Raw genomic sequence first — 14,392 nt, 5'->3', positions numbered from 1 at the left:
GAGCTCCTGGCATACTATATGTAATCTATGCTATAACATACTATGCTATTCCCTGTTTTTGACATTTTATATATTTCTATTTATATATGTACATGCACGTTATATATAATTATATATAAGCATGTGTGTGTGCACTCATATTTGTAGGAGCATTTTGTAGGAAAACGAATAAGTGGGCCCAGAATATCAACACCAAGAGTCCACCATCTGCTGGTACATGTCGTTCACTATTTAAAAGCTGACATGAAGTTGCGCAGTATTAACACTTCATTCACTGGTGTTTGTGGAAGAAACACTGGGGCTGAAATACTCACCCCCTGAAGGCAACTGGCCCACGTAGGCACAAGGCAGCAGATGGTCACACTTCTCTGCAGACATTATCCTCCTGGTCCAGGTAACAGGGGAAGCAGAGCTGCAACGGCGTGGGCTATGACCTGTGCTAACTGGAGCTGTGCCAGGCATCCCTCACGTGTGTGTAGGAAGGCTTCTGCTGCTGGATCCTCCCTGCTGCTGGGAAAACTCTCATGGGCTTGCCCAAGACGTGGGTTTCTCCCTGCATGGCCTTGGGCTGTGAGACTGATCCTCAGGACCCTTTCAGGACCCTCAAGACCCTGGGATGAACCCTGGGGTGCTTGTCCATAGAGGGGCACCTGCTCTGACAGTAGCAGCCAGAAACATCTTGCTATAATGATAAACGTATTTCTAGATACCCAGCCAAAGCTCTTAGTGCACCACATAAAAGTAAAATTACATTTTGAAGGCAATGTAAAATCACTACTAGTATGAGAGCCACCAACACACCCTTCATATGAGATAATGAACACAGCTGGTGTGAGGTGCAGGTGCTTGCAAATATATGGCCACCCATTGTTTAGAGAGATAACCTGGTGTGTGGAAAGCTGGGAAAGGAAAAAGAAACAACAAACAAACGAAAGGGAAAAGCTATCTGACACAGAGAGGCAGTGAGAGTGAGCACTCACTGAGGGCTCACCACAACCCAGAACTCGCCTGCTGGCTTGTGGTCACAACTACAGATCATCGCTGCCCTCACAGTGCCATCTCTGAAGCTTAGGGGAAGCTGCCAAGCACACTCACTATAAAGAGCTTTAAAAGTATGCACCAGCAGGAGCCATGTTGTATTGTCCCTTGTGCATCAGGATAAAAAGCCTGGCGGGACAGTTTACAAACCAGTTTCTGTTCTGGTTCCTCCTAGTTGTAAGTCTCCCTCCTACCACACCAGACTTTAGGCATCAGAAAGAAACAAACCTAAGGCTTACCTAGTTATAGATGTGATTCTCACTCTGGGGAGTTGTTCCTTCTTTGGGAATCACTGACTGAGAAAATGTCCTGCCATACAAATGCTCACTTCTAAGTGGAAGGTATTGGAGTTGGAAGAAGCAAAATGCTGGAGACAGCCCCATCTCTAACCCTTACCTTTCTTCCAGAGTTTCCTCTACCAACAGCAGAAGCAAATTCATCCCAGCCCCCCACTTTCATGGGTTCTTTCAGAGGCTGGGCAGTGAGCTTGATACACTGGGGTTTTCTCCATTTTCACTCTCCAGCTTCCAGGCAGACCACTCAGACAGCAGAACAGGACAGGAAACCTTTAGTGATAGTTTCCTAAATAGCCAGAGAAGACCTGTTTCAGTTTAAACACTCAGGCTCTGCCTGTATGGTTAATGAAGCATAGGAATAGCTTGTCTTGGGGACAAAGACAACTCTCCATGCTGATGACTTTTAAAAGTAGGAGAGACAAAAATCTCTTGAGAATTATTTACTTTTAGCTGTTCCTCCATTATGAGAAAGAGGGTGGACTTACAGAACCTCTTAAGGTACTGTTCAACCTTATTTTCTAGGATTTTAGTTGTGACTGAAATTTTCAGTCTGTAGAGATCTCTGACTGAGGTGAAGGGACTTTCAACATTGATTACAATATCTAATTACAATGTGTAAAAAAACCAAAACAACAAAAAACTCCAGTACACCAAGAACAGTGATACTTCTTTGTAGCAAAGGTAAAGTCTTACTCTGTTTTATGCTCATTAAGAGCACAAATTACATGCTGATTGGTTGTGGTCAATTTTAAAAAGTACTGATTAATACGTAACTAAGTTTGTGTTGCATTTGAAATTGTTCTTAAAAGAGGATTAACATCCCCTTTTCATGCTTCAGTAATTTCTCTCTTTCATACCTGAGGTATTTCTTCTACCTTTCATAAATATTTATTAGTGAGATACTCTCTCATCACTTTTCCCTGGAAATACTTTGAAAATGTGCTGCTTGCAAACTGTTGACCTTATTTTACCTTGCTTGAGCTTAGTGGCCTCTGCAGCTGTCACACAGTAAGAGGGACCTTCCCTTTTCTCACAGTGGTAATAGAGAGGAAAAATTCCCCTGGGGTGTAAAAAAGTGAGAGCTTTTTTTTCTAATCCTTGTAACATGCAGGATGTTCCAACAGGATGAGAGAGTAAGATCCCCTTTCCCCACTCCCCCCGAACAAAAAAACCACAGTTTGAAAGGGGCGAAGGAATTATAAACACAAGACTGCTAGAGAATGAGAAATAGAAACAAATGCCATCCTAACATCACACAGAATGTCACTGGCCTGAGTTTGGGATGAAGATACGAAACATAAATGCATAGCACATCTTTACCAATAAATGGTGTCATCACTATATGCACACGCACATCTCCTGCTTCCATTTATTCGTTATTCATGAGCACTCAGGCCCAGTTATATTCAGTAAGTGAGAGTCAGAACATCAGTTGCAAATTTGGTGGGATGCCGTGGAACCCCCCAGGCAAGACCAACTCTGCTTGTCATTCCTGACTGAGGTTTACATTCTTAAATACTGCCCAGAGATCAGTCCTTGAGTCTCTGCTTTCCTGACATTTCCTAATGTCAAAACTGAACCTTACTCACTGTAGTTTTCCTGTCATGCAATCAACCACAGAGAAGGGGAACAAACAGTTTCCTTTCCTGTTGCATACTTCAACATCACCACAACCCTTCTCTGTTTAACCTTTTCTCTTTTCCTCTGGAGAATAACAGATTCAAAACAACTCTAATTAATCTAGTCTTGTCTTCAAAGGCCCATTCTGCTTTTTGTTGCTTTCCACTGGTTCTCCTCCTCTCTGAAGGGCAATACCCCAGAACAGAGGCAGCAGGTCTGCTGCAGCCCTGCCACTGCTGAGCAGGGTTGAAGGATTGCTTCATGCTTTTGCATACAGTATTTCTGCTTATACAGGAGTTTCATCTCCAAGTGACTTTGCACAAAAATGTGATGCTGTCGACTCATATTCCACCTTGTGACAGGATACCCCATGGATTCTCTTCTGTAAAACTGTGGGTTACCCTGTTTCTCCCAAGCCTGTGCCTGGGACACTGGTTGTTTCAGTTACATGTGGAACCTTCTGCTTTCACGGAATGCACGAGATCTTTCTAGCCATGGATTTTACAGCCAAAAAAATTATGTGGGGGGTTTTATTTCTTTATTGCATATCATTCTATTTTCCCCCCAGGCTACTTCTCCGATTTGTAAAGTTCATTTTGAACTATAATCCTGTTCTCCAAAATGTTTGAAGCCCCTCCCAGGCTGGTGGCTGCCAACACTCATTGCAAACAATGTCCCCCCTAGACTTTTTAACACAGCTGTTAAATGTTGACTTTTGCTGAGCTGCATCACTGAGGGGTCAGCTTTGGAAAGTATTTTCCTTAGCCTGCATTAAGAGACTCTAAGTACCTTGAAAAGTGAGAAACTTTATTTACTGCTACTCTTCTAAAGGAAGAGACACCTGGGCTGGCAGAGTCTGTTAATGCAGAGCAGTCCTGCAAAGATCTTATTTCTTGCAGTTCTTCCTATGTCAAAAGCAAACTTCTTGTTTTGATTTTTGAGCCAGTGTCTGGCCTCCATGTACCTCCATAACAGATCTAATTCTTGAACTGTCCTTTTGAACCCAGGCCTAACTGCATATATGTCTAATTTTTTATTATTTTTTTAAAAGACAGTTATTCAAAGGGTTTTTTTGTACATGTTGAATATTCACAGAAATACCTAACAGAAGTGTTCATGCAGAAAACTAGATCTCACTAGGGTATATTTTGCACCATTGTCATACACTTTATACAATCACAGAGAAGCACTCTCCTCAAAGTGTAGTTTTGGCTTCATGTCATGTTATCTGGAGGATGATTTGGGTGGGAGGTCTCACAGTAGATTATTTGGTGCATTAATATATAGAGACTATGACATAAAATGAAAAGTATATGGATAATATAAAGATATAGAGACCACCATCAGCTTTCAGGCAGACAAACAAATCATGGTTTTGGGGTTTTTAATTTAATTCAGAGTAAGTATTTTCCTCTGTTTCAGATCCTCCTTTTGGATAAACTGCTATTGCTTCATTGACCACAACAGACTTGTGACATTTTATACCAGCTGAGGACCTGCCTCTGTTATACTTCAAGAAGAACACTAAAAGCAATATACTGTTCTCATAAAAATAAATAAATACATACATAAATAAATAAATAAATAATGAACAATATTATCCTTTAATGTAGGTTAAAGACATGGAGAGATTAAAGCATGGTATGCTTCAGTAATTTAAGCTCTATTTCAGATTCAGACTGTAGAGTAAACATTTTGCTTCATATAAATGGTGTCATTGTAATGCCTAGAGGGTTATTTGGATAGGAGATCTTCTAGTAGATTATGTGGTGAATTTCTGAAGTTAGAGGATGGGGGAACTTAAGGGATTCAGGATCCATTTGTGGATGATGAGAAAAACCACAGGTATTTGTAACAAGATAAAAAGAATAAAGATATTTCTGTAGAGAATAAATGAACATCTGTAATGTGGAAGCTGACCAATCTCATATACGCTAAGGTTTCTTACTTCCACCAGCCTTTAATTCAGATATAGAATCCATCGCCTCTGTCTTCCTTTGGCAATCCAGAATCACTGGCTTCACATTCACAATGTGGATTTCATTCAAGGAAGAGGGCATAAAGGGCATGCCCCACAGATGTGTTGCCCAGATCTGGCAATGAACAACATTCCAGTCTGACAGGAGCAGAACAGAGAAGGAACCTGGGAACACACTCACATACTGGGGTGTTACAACCTTCCCTGAGAGAGGGAATTTGCAAGGAGCAGGAAGCTATTTTAGAAGCCTGTAGACCAATATGTCTGAAATGCAGGGTGATTAGAAAGGGGAAATGGAGAAAGAGAAAAAGAGAAGGAGCAAGCAGGAGAGTGGGAATGAAAGAGGGAGGGAGAGTGGAAGAGGGAATGAAAGAGGGAAGGCAGGCAGGCAGGCAGGCAGGCAGGCAGGCAGGCAGGCAGGCAGGCAGGCAGGCAGGCAGGCAGGAAGGAAGGAAGGAAGGAAGGAAGGAAGGAAGGAAGGAAGGAAGGAAGGAAGGAAGGAAGGAAGGAAGGAAGGAAGGAAGGAAGTTCAATTCATTCAGAATGAACACAGTGAAGGGAAATAGTAGGGAAACAGAAAGAAGCAAATTCATATAAAAGTAAGGTGTTTTCCCAGTTTCCTTCAGAGGCACCACTGTTCAACAGCTTTCAAGGAAAGGTAAACTTTTGCATTTAGTGCACGGCGCTAATTGAAAACAATTATTATTGTAATTAAAATACTTAATTCCACTGCTCTCTGGTGGCAAAGGCAGTGCATATCTTGAGTCTTTCTATTAGCTCTGAGTGGGAACACTGAGGAGATAATTTTGCAAAAACTATCTTTGTAGCCTCTGGACACAAAACTGAAAGTTCTCGTGGTTAATTTAATTAGCTTAATTAATTTTCCTAACTTAATTAATAAGACTTTCATTAAAACCAATGAAAAGAACAGGGTACTGCTGTTGTGTTGATAATGGTTTATTAGAAAATGCTCATTATGAGATTGTTGATACACAGAAAACTTTGAAAAATATTCTCTGTAGAAATAGGTGCTTTTTTATGTGCAAAGCTTATCTTTCACTCTGTTGTCATTTTTTATTCCTTTTAGAATCTGTCGAAGAAAAAAGATAGCAGCTTGCAGATCCTAGCCTCCAGGCACTGAATATCCTGCAGCATTGGGCTAGCTTCTCTTCAGCACAAATAAAAAGGGGTAAGTAGCCAGAATGATGAATAAGGAGGTAAACTTGGGTCAGCTTTTACCTTTACTTGAAGACTTGCTCATGGAAACCAGCCATGGAGACAGGGAGGAGTGGTCAAGCACCAGCTGTGAGAGATCAAGACTGGTCTGAATGCCAGAATAGTTATTAGGTTACCCCAAGTGGAGTTAACATCTTTCATTGCAGCTAATCTACATGCAGCTAATTGCTAAGTCATTTTTTCCTGATAAGCCATACATTTCACACCATAATTGCATAGATCTTTAACTTTGAGAAACCATGGTTAGTTTTCCTTCTCTCACCAACAGTATTTCAAAAGATAAAGGTCAGTATGCAAGGAGAAGCAGATACATACATAAACAGGCACTTGAGCACTGAGTCCCTTACATGAACATACATTTGGAAAAACATTTTGTTTTCTATTCAAAAACCTATTTTAATTCCATGCATCTCTCTGCATTAACTTATCCAGCACCAGTGTGTTGTTTACATTTTTAATTACAAAAGAAAAATCCAAGATGCTTTTCTGCAGGTATGTTGGACCTTTCTCTAACATAGGTATTTTCATTTCTCAAACAGAATATGTGGAGGCCTGTATACCTGGTGACAACTGGATGCTGTAGTCAGTGTTTCAGGTGGGATTTCACCCACAGTTAGCGTCTGGGTTGTAGGATGGTAAGACTGTAGGATGGTGGGACTCCCAGGCTGAAGGAGAGAAGGTGCTTAGAGGGAACTGGAATTTCTGGCATGTGAGAGGTTGTGGAGGATCCTCTTCTCCAGCTGCCCTGAGGAAGCAGGTTTGGTGTGCTGTCATCTTTCAGTCCATGCATTAGGAAGCAAAGAATGTGAGGTCAGTGTTGCAGTGCTGAAGGGTGGACTAGGACCATTATCTGAGTTTAGACACATCTGACTTCAGTGGGTCTAGTAGCAAGCAAAAGTAACACTGCACATTGTAAGTGATTGTCAGGATTAGTGGAAGGGTATTTGAATACTTTGAAACAATGTAATTAAGGCTTGCTCCTTTGTATAGAACAGCCTGTAGTGTCTTTCTCTTACAGGTAGCAAATGCTTCCACCTATCTCCTGCAGGGGCATGACTCTGTAATCTTACTCAACTCACAGAGTCACCAAGGCTGGAAAAGACCTTTAAGATCATCAAGTCCAGCCTATGACCACCACCACCACAATGGCTAGACCATGGCACTAAGTGCCACATCCAGCCTTTCCTTGAACACATCCAGAGACGGTGCCTCCACCACTTCCCTGGAAGTTCATTCCAATTTCTAATCAAGTCCATTCCAACTTCTAATCAAGTCCATTCCAATTTCTAATCAAGTCCATTCCAATGTCTAATCTAATGTCTAATTTCCAAGTGATGTGTTTGTGTCAGATTATGAAACTCTGGCTGTGACCAGATGAACAACCATAACCAAAAGCCAGAGTTATAAATAAAAATAAACGGGATTGCACAATATTAGTAGCATTTTGGGAAACCAGAGAAAAGAATGGTGGAAATAAATGGTACCTTATCCATTCAGAACCCTTTCTAATCTTCATATCAATATGTGACAACACTATGGCAGTTCTTGCACCAGCTCTGTAATTAAAGTTAAGACAACTATTCTTTAAAGCAGTCATTCATTTTTCTTGTCCCTGAGAAAGATTACAGCATCTTATTCCCTGATTTGAAGCACTTGGGATTATTTTCAATTCTGCTTGAGTATTGAGAGTTTAATTTGAAATATATTCAATGGACAAAATTTAGTTTTCATGTTAAGACTTTTCTATGACTTGAAGGTTCTTATTAATGGAATGACACAGGTTTTTCAAATACTACTAAGTGAAAATGTCTTGAATCCAGATGCAAAAAGTTGTATTTTTAAAAAAGCCCTTGCTAAATTTGTTTCTTAAAGATTGTATGTAAATCCATTAAATTTATGTTTGTTACAAACAAACAGGGTGAGGACAAAACTAAATAAGGGAAGGGTGCCAGAGATGAGAAAATATGAAGGATTTAGGCAGATGGTCACTGTGCAAATGGCTGTGCTGACTGAAGAGAGTACTATGCTGTTTTGATGTTTCATGCTGTGATGCTCTTAATGACAGATGATACCTTAAATAAAAAGGTAAATTAAGAAGACACTAAAAGCATCTGTGAAAGGCATATACACATTGTACCCAGCCTCTCAGTTCACATCAATAAGACACTAATAGAGACATTCCCAAACTCTCGGGGGGTCAGCCACCACTTCCTTTACCACTGAGCTGTTCACCACCACAATCCTTCACTTGAATTTATCATCCTTTCAGATCTGTCAGCAGAAAAACCTGCACAAGCTCTCCCTTGGCTGTCTCACTTGAATTGCATTGGCTGTCTTAGAGCTTAAATAGCAAACATGCTGACCCAACAGATTTTGTCTGAATTGGTTTAGAAAGCCCTCAGAGGAAGATCTCCTCTGCAGGTGTAAAAGCGCAAAGGGGAAAAATGAGGAGGAGTTTAGGACAGGTTCTTGATAGTTCACCTTTTCTACTGGCACAGCTAGATGTGGCAGATTAAATTTCTTCTCATTTTACTCAGGGCATGTTTGTCTAATACTGAGGAATGAAGTTAATACAGAAGTTTCTGTTTTGTATTTTGTCTCACGCAGCAAGGGCCACATCATACAGAATTTGCTCGTTTCACACCTTGTTCTAGATCTTAGGTTCCTCCACTGCATTATTATTATTATCACTGACTGAAGACACAGACAGGTCAAGAGCTTGGGTCACTTTTAAAAGCATTGAGGAACACCCAGCACCACTCTTCCTAGCCAGTTTGGCTTCAGAATGAAGCACCAAAAAGAGCCTTCTGGGTCATAATTCCTGCAGGTTTCCACATCATACATTTCCACCATGAAGTTCCACTCTAAAAGCATCGCTGCTCCCTGTACCCACTGCTGCTGTTAAAATATTTTTCAAGGACCACATTCTGATAATCAGAACCCACTCCTAAATTTTCAGCCCTGGTAAGTTGGAGGCCGAGTCTGTTCATTATAACATGCTGGTCCCAGGAAGAGAAGCATTAACAAGCATCCAAAACACTCTGCTAGGTCAGAGATGCCCACGTATTGGTGCATAGATATAGCATTTAATCTGAAGGGAGTATCTCCCTCAGCAAGTGGCTCAGACACATTATTGGGACTCCAGCAAAGCAACATTTTCCATGGAGCCCACAGACACATGGGTCATGGCTACAGCTGACACCACCCCACACAAATCACCAAGGAGTTATAACAGTATAGTCCTCATTGACTGTTATCAGCCTTCTCTCTAGATTTATCTACACTCTTCACTCTCTTATCTAAAAAGGTGCCATTCCCTTCCCCTCATCTGCCTCGCATCCTTTCTCATGATCCATGGTTCAACCTCAGTAACCCTCAGCATTAGCCCCAGACCCTCCACATTCCCTCTTGTCATGCCCAAAAAGCTTTTCTCTTGCTCAAGCCCTGGCCACTTCTATTCCAACTGGTTTTTTTTGCCTTCAAGGACACAGAGCACAAGGAAAATTAAAACTTGCACATACATACAGAGGATGGAGGGACCTACCATGGCTTAGAGACACCTTTGTGCCTTATTCTGTGTTGCCTTGGATGTTGGCAAGATACACTGATAGACTAAACCCATTCCCAAGTGACAATGAGCAAAGTTCTCCGTCCAGAAGTCCCCATGCGCCGGGTACTCTTTTTGTGTATCCAAATGACAGATGCAAATACTCTAGCAAATACACGTACCAGGTACACTACCACACTTGGGTCAACACCATCCAGTTGCATCATTCTGCTTCAGCACGGTAGAAGCCAGACAGTACTATCCATGGACCCTGTCAGTTGTAAAGGAAAAAAAGGAGATTTTTATTGTTCAGCTCTCACTGCTTGTAGTTAATATATGGAGACTGTATTTTGCTGGATTCCATGATAATTTTTTTTTTAACCCATAGAATCATTTAGGTTGGAAAGCACCTTTAAGATCACCAAATCTAGCTGTTAATCCAGAACTTCCAAGGCCACCACTAAACCATGACCCTAAGCACCACATCTGCACATCTTTTAAATACCTTCAGGGATGGTGACGCAACATGTTCCAGGGCAGCCTCTTCCAATACTTGATAACCCTTTTGGTGAGGAAATATTTTCCTAACATCTAATCTAAACCTCCCCTGGTGCAACTTGAGGCCATTTCCTCTTGTTCTGTCGCTCGGTACTTGACAGAAGAGACCAACCCGCACCTCATCACACCCTCCTTTCAGGCAGTTGTAGGGGGTGATAAGGTCTCCCCTCAGTCTCCTTTTCTCCAGGCTAAACAACCCCAGTTCCTTCAGATGTTTCTCATAAAGCTTGTGGTCTAGACCCTTCCCCAGGTTCATTGACCTTCTTTGGACATGCTCCAGCACCTCAATGTCTTTCTTGTAGTGTACATCCTAGGTAAAACAGATGTTGATATGTATAATCAGCTCTGGAAGTGATGATAAACTGAGGATGAAAGCTGTAATTTTTGGTTCTGATATTACCTGTATGGCATGTGTGCTTTCCTGTAATCCTGTAATTTCATTCCCCATGCATATAGTATCTTTACTAGTGTGGATTCCCAGAGCTTCCTTGAAAGGTAAATAATTTTACTTCTCTCATAAACAGAGGAGACAAACATGGGGTTCAGAAAGGGATTTGTCTTGTCCAATAGGAGAGTTGAGGCACAGATCATCTAGAGCCCAGGTTTCCTGCTTCTGTTTCTGATTCAAAATCAACCTTCTCAGTGTCGCTTTAATTTGGATTATGAACATTTTTCAATGCATAGAAGAGCAAATTGTATTTTTCCTTTGTGTATATTCCTCAGTTCCTTCTCTGTAACATTGCTACTCTAGCTCAAAATATCACATTTGAAAAGCAACAAAACATAAGGTGATTTAAAAAATGTTTTAGATACATAACAATATTTTATTGATTTATTTACCAAATTTTATAGCATTCATAATGGAGATAACATTAAAACCTTCTTCCTTCCTTTGTTCCTCCCTCTTCATTTTTTTCTGCCTCCTTCCCATCTTTCCCTACTCACTCATACAATACAGAAAGTATTAGTACCTGTGACTATTTTAATATAGACAATTATGTGACTGTGCATTTGTGAATTCAGGTCAACATCCTGTACCTTCAGTTGCATTATTTACAGACCTTTCACAGTTAACTGCTTATTTTTTGCAATAGCGACTGGAATTTCCTCTCAAGGGTCACAAAGGCGCCTCTTCTTGAACCTGCCATTTCCTCATTGTGAAGACCACCAAAAAAAAAATGCAGAAGGGTCAGTCACTTCTAGATTAAATGATGCACAGAAACAAAACGGAAAAGCAGAACTAAAATCCAAATCTGCAAACTCAGTTTCAGTATTCAAATGCACTTACTCTGCCAGGAATCCTTCTCAGGGAAGCCTTTTGAAACACTGCCCAGTATTTTTTTTATTTTCTCAACATTTAGTTGCACTACAAATTTTACTTAACTACACAATGAGAAAAGCAGTTGTTCCACGTGTTACTCTGCAGATAAAATGCATGTCATCATTAATGCTACCTATTACTACTTTGTAAACAGAAGGTTATTTACCCTTTGAGAAAAAGCATTTCAGAACCAAGCTAAGGTAACCACAGGAATTAAATAAACCCATCAAATCAAACCTTAATTGGGCTTGGAGTTTCAAAACAGGAAAAATATTAAAGTCAAGCTAAACACAAAAAATAAACCTTGTTTACTGAGTAATATTTTGGCAGATTCTCGGTGGAGTCATAAATTCAGGGAAATTTAGCAGAAATGAGAAATAAAGGGGAGGGAAGCAGGCAGATGAACTGTGGTGGGAAAGCAATTGTAAGTTAATTCAGGATGTATTCTGCCTAATATTGATGAAGATCTAAATGAAAGCTCTTTAAATTGCACACGTAGATCCAAGTCCTGGTGTGATTCATATTCTAACTTCAGATCTCATACGTCCTGCTGAAATATATAAAGCTTGCTTCAGTCAGCAAAGGAAGCTCAGTTTGGTCCCTTGGCTTTTTTAGAAATTTTGGTCTGAATACAAGAGTTAGGCAGCAACACTTTGTAAGGTCTAACATTAACAGGCAGACTCCTTTGTCTGCCTTTTCTTCAGTGCCTGAAAAGCAAAACATAGTGCAAGGACAGGGTGAAAACACCAACTATGGAACTGACAGCCAAGAAAACACAGCAACACAATTTGCAGTTGTCTGCTTAATTTTTAGAGAAGTATCACAGAATGGTTTGGGTTGGAATGGACCTTTGAAGATGATATAGTAATTTCAATCATATAACTGATAGAATTGTTCTCTGGTCTGCTGTATTAGTAACAAATACTCTGCAGTGTTACCAACTAAACCTTTCTATATCCATAACATCAGTAGAAGATCAGCTGCTCTGATATTCAGGCAGGTACCTTTGGAAGAACGGGGTGAAGACAGGAGCTCCTACCTAGTTCAGGGTCTTTGAAAGGAACTGAGAATGCTTTGCCACTTCAAGAACTGGGCCACTTGTGTAAAACTTCATGCACTAATTCTCAGCTCAAAGCTGCTTCAGTGGCTCTCAGAAGCACATGCACAATTAAATGTTGCAAGATGAGCCTATATTTTGAGCTATTGCTTCCTTGGGAAGTGGGAAGAAAGAGCAGAAACAGAAAAGTGATGCAGGCAGGGAAGGGTCTACAGAATTGGGCTCTGACATCTGTCCCTGGGCAGAATCACAGAACCACAGAATTACCAAGGCTGGAAAAGACCTTCAAGACCTGGAAAAGACGATCAACAGGTCCAGCCTATGACCAACACCACCACATCAGCCAGACCATGGCACTAAGGGGCCTTTCCTTGAGCACATCCAGGGACGGTGCCTCCACCACTTCCCTGGAAGTCCACTCCAATTTCTAATCAATGTCTAATCACCATCTCTGTGAGGAAGTACTTAAATCTCCCCTGGAGCAGCTTCAGGCCATGCCCTCTTGTCACTAGTTGCCTGGAAAAACAGCCCAGCCCCCACCTGACTACAACTTCCCTTCAAGTAGTTGAAAAGAGTGAAAAGGTCCTCTCTGAGTCTCCTCTTCTCCAGGCTAAACAATCCCAGCTCCCTTAGCCTATCCCTATAAGATTTTCCCTCAAGTCCTTTCACCAGCCTTGTTGCTCTCCTCTGGACCTGCTCCAGCACCTCAATATCCTTCTTGAAGTGAGGGGCCCAGAACTGTACACAGGACTTGAGGTGAGGCCCCACCAGTGCTGTATACAGGGGGAGAATTACATCCCTACTCCTGCTGGCCACACTATTCCTGACACAGACCAGGTGCGGTCCAGGCTCTCCCTCTCCCACCCTATCATCGTAGTACCTGCTACCTCACACAACTACACTATGTTCTTGCAACTGCAGCCATATGCAGCCCAGTCTTCCCAGGTCCTAGAATAAGCAAAATCTGAAGCAAAACACTGCTACTTCGGCAGTCAGAGGAGTCTGCAGCCTTAGGAACCGTCACTGTTCTCTTAAGACTAGAATAAACCTGGCCTCACCCATTTAGCTAAATCAGTCATTCAGTGAATTACACGTGGCTTATTATAAATATAAAGCCTTTGAAACAAGCCATTTGATAAGTCCTGAAAGCCAACAAATGCAGAGCTTGGTGATTTTGCAAAAGGAGGGATGTCTGCAGAGGGACATCTATTGCTGGATGTGCTCTGTGACCAGAACCAAAGAGGTCAGTGTGCTTTCCTGGTTAGCCTCCTCATTTGTGAGCAAGATGCAGATCAGTGAGAACTTTATATCTGCACTGATAAGCAACTAGAAGGCAAGGCAGTGCACAATGCACTCCAGCATGCCACAATCAGCCTCCTCTGCAAAGGAATAGAAATTGCATTTCTGTACACAAACTGTTTTTGATATTGGCATGGGGATTCACTTTGCTTACCTGTTGACTGGAAGTCCAGTCCTGCTCGGAGAGCTGCAGGCGGTGTTCATTAGCAGGCAGAGCATTTATTTGCATGTGGCAAGAAGAAAAATTGCACAATAATTCTGTTTGACATCTTCTGCTACATCTTGCAGGTTTTGGAGCCACTGTACAAGACATAAGCAGATGAGTTGTGGAGGGCTCTGGATTTCACAGTAATATTTGTCCTAGACGCTGATGGCTGCAAGATGGTCAAGTATTTTTGCTGACCAGAGCAACATCAACTCTTGCACAATAACTGCTGCTGGA

The 14,392-nt window shown here is 41.4% G+C and overlaps 1 protein-coding gene and 1 long non-coding RNA gene across 2 annotated transcripts in view; one reads left to right on the top strand and one right to left on the bottom strand.

The window, feature by feature from the left end:
• The window catches only part of CRADD (CASP2 and RIPK1 domain containing adaptor with death domain), a 165,052-nt gene extending 159,015 nt beyond the window's left edge, over positions 1-6,037 (top strand). The window contains exon 4 of the transcript XR_007888559.1: positions 6,020-6,037. The gene's annotated coding sequence lies outside the window, so the exon portion shown is untranslated. The remainder of the gene's footprint in view (positions 1-6,019) is intronic.
• Positions 5,874-12,845, bottom strand: LOC127380700 (uncharacterized). Its single transcript, XR_007888560.1, has 3 exons — positions 11,335-12,845; positions 9,898-9,986; positions 5,874-6,942 (listed from the first exon to the last, which is right to left on the bottom strand). It is a non-coding gene; the product is annotated as an uncharacterized LOC127380700 (long non-coding RNA).
• Positions 12,846-14,392: the final 1,547 nt, after the last annotated feature.

The sequence above is a fragment of the Apus apus genome, chromosome 1 (assembly GCF_020740795.1).
Source record: "Apus apus isolate bApuApu2 chromosome 1, bApuApu2.pri.cur, whole genome shotgun sequence".
Classification (NCBI taxonomy): domain Eukaryota; kingdom Metazoa; phylum Chordata; class Aves; order Apodiformes; family Apodidae; genus Apus; species Apus apus.
Note: the sequence above shows the minus strand (reverse complement) of the source record. Positions and strands in the feature narration are given on the sequence as shown.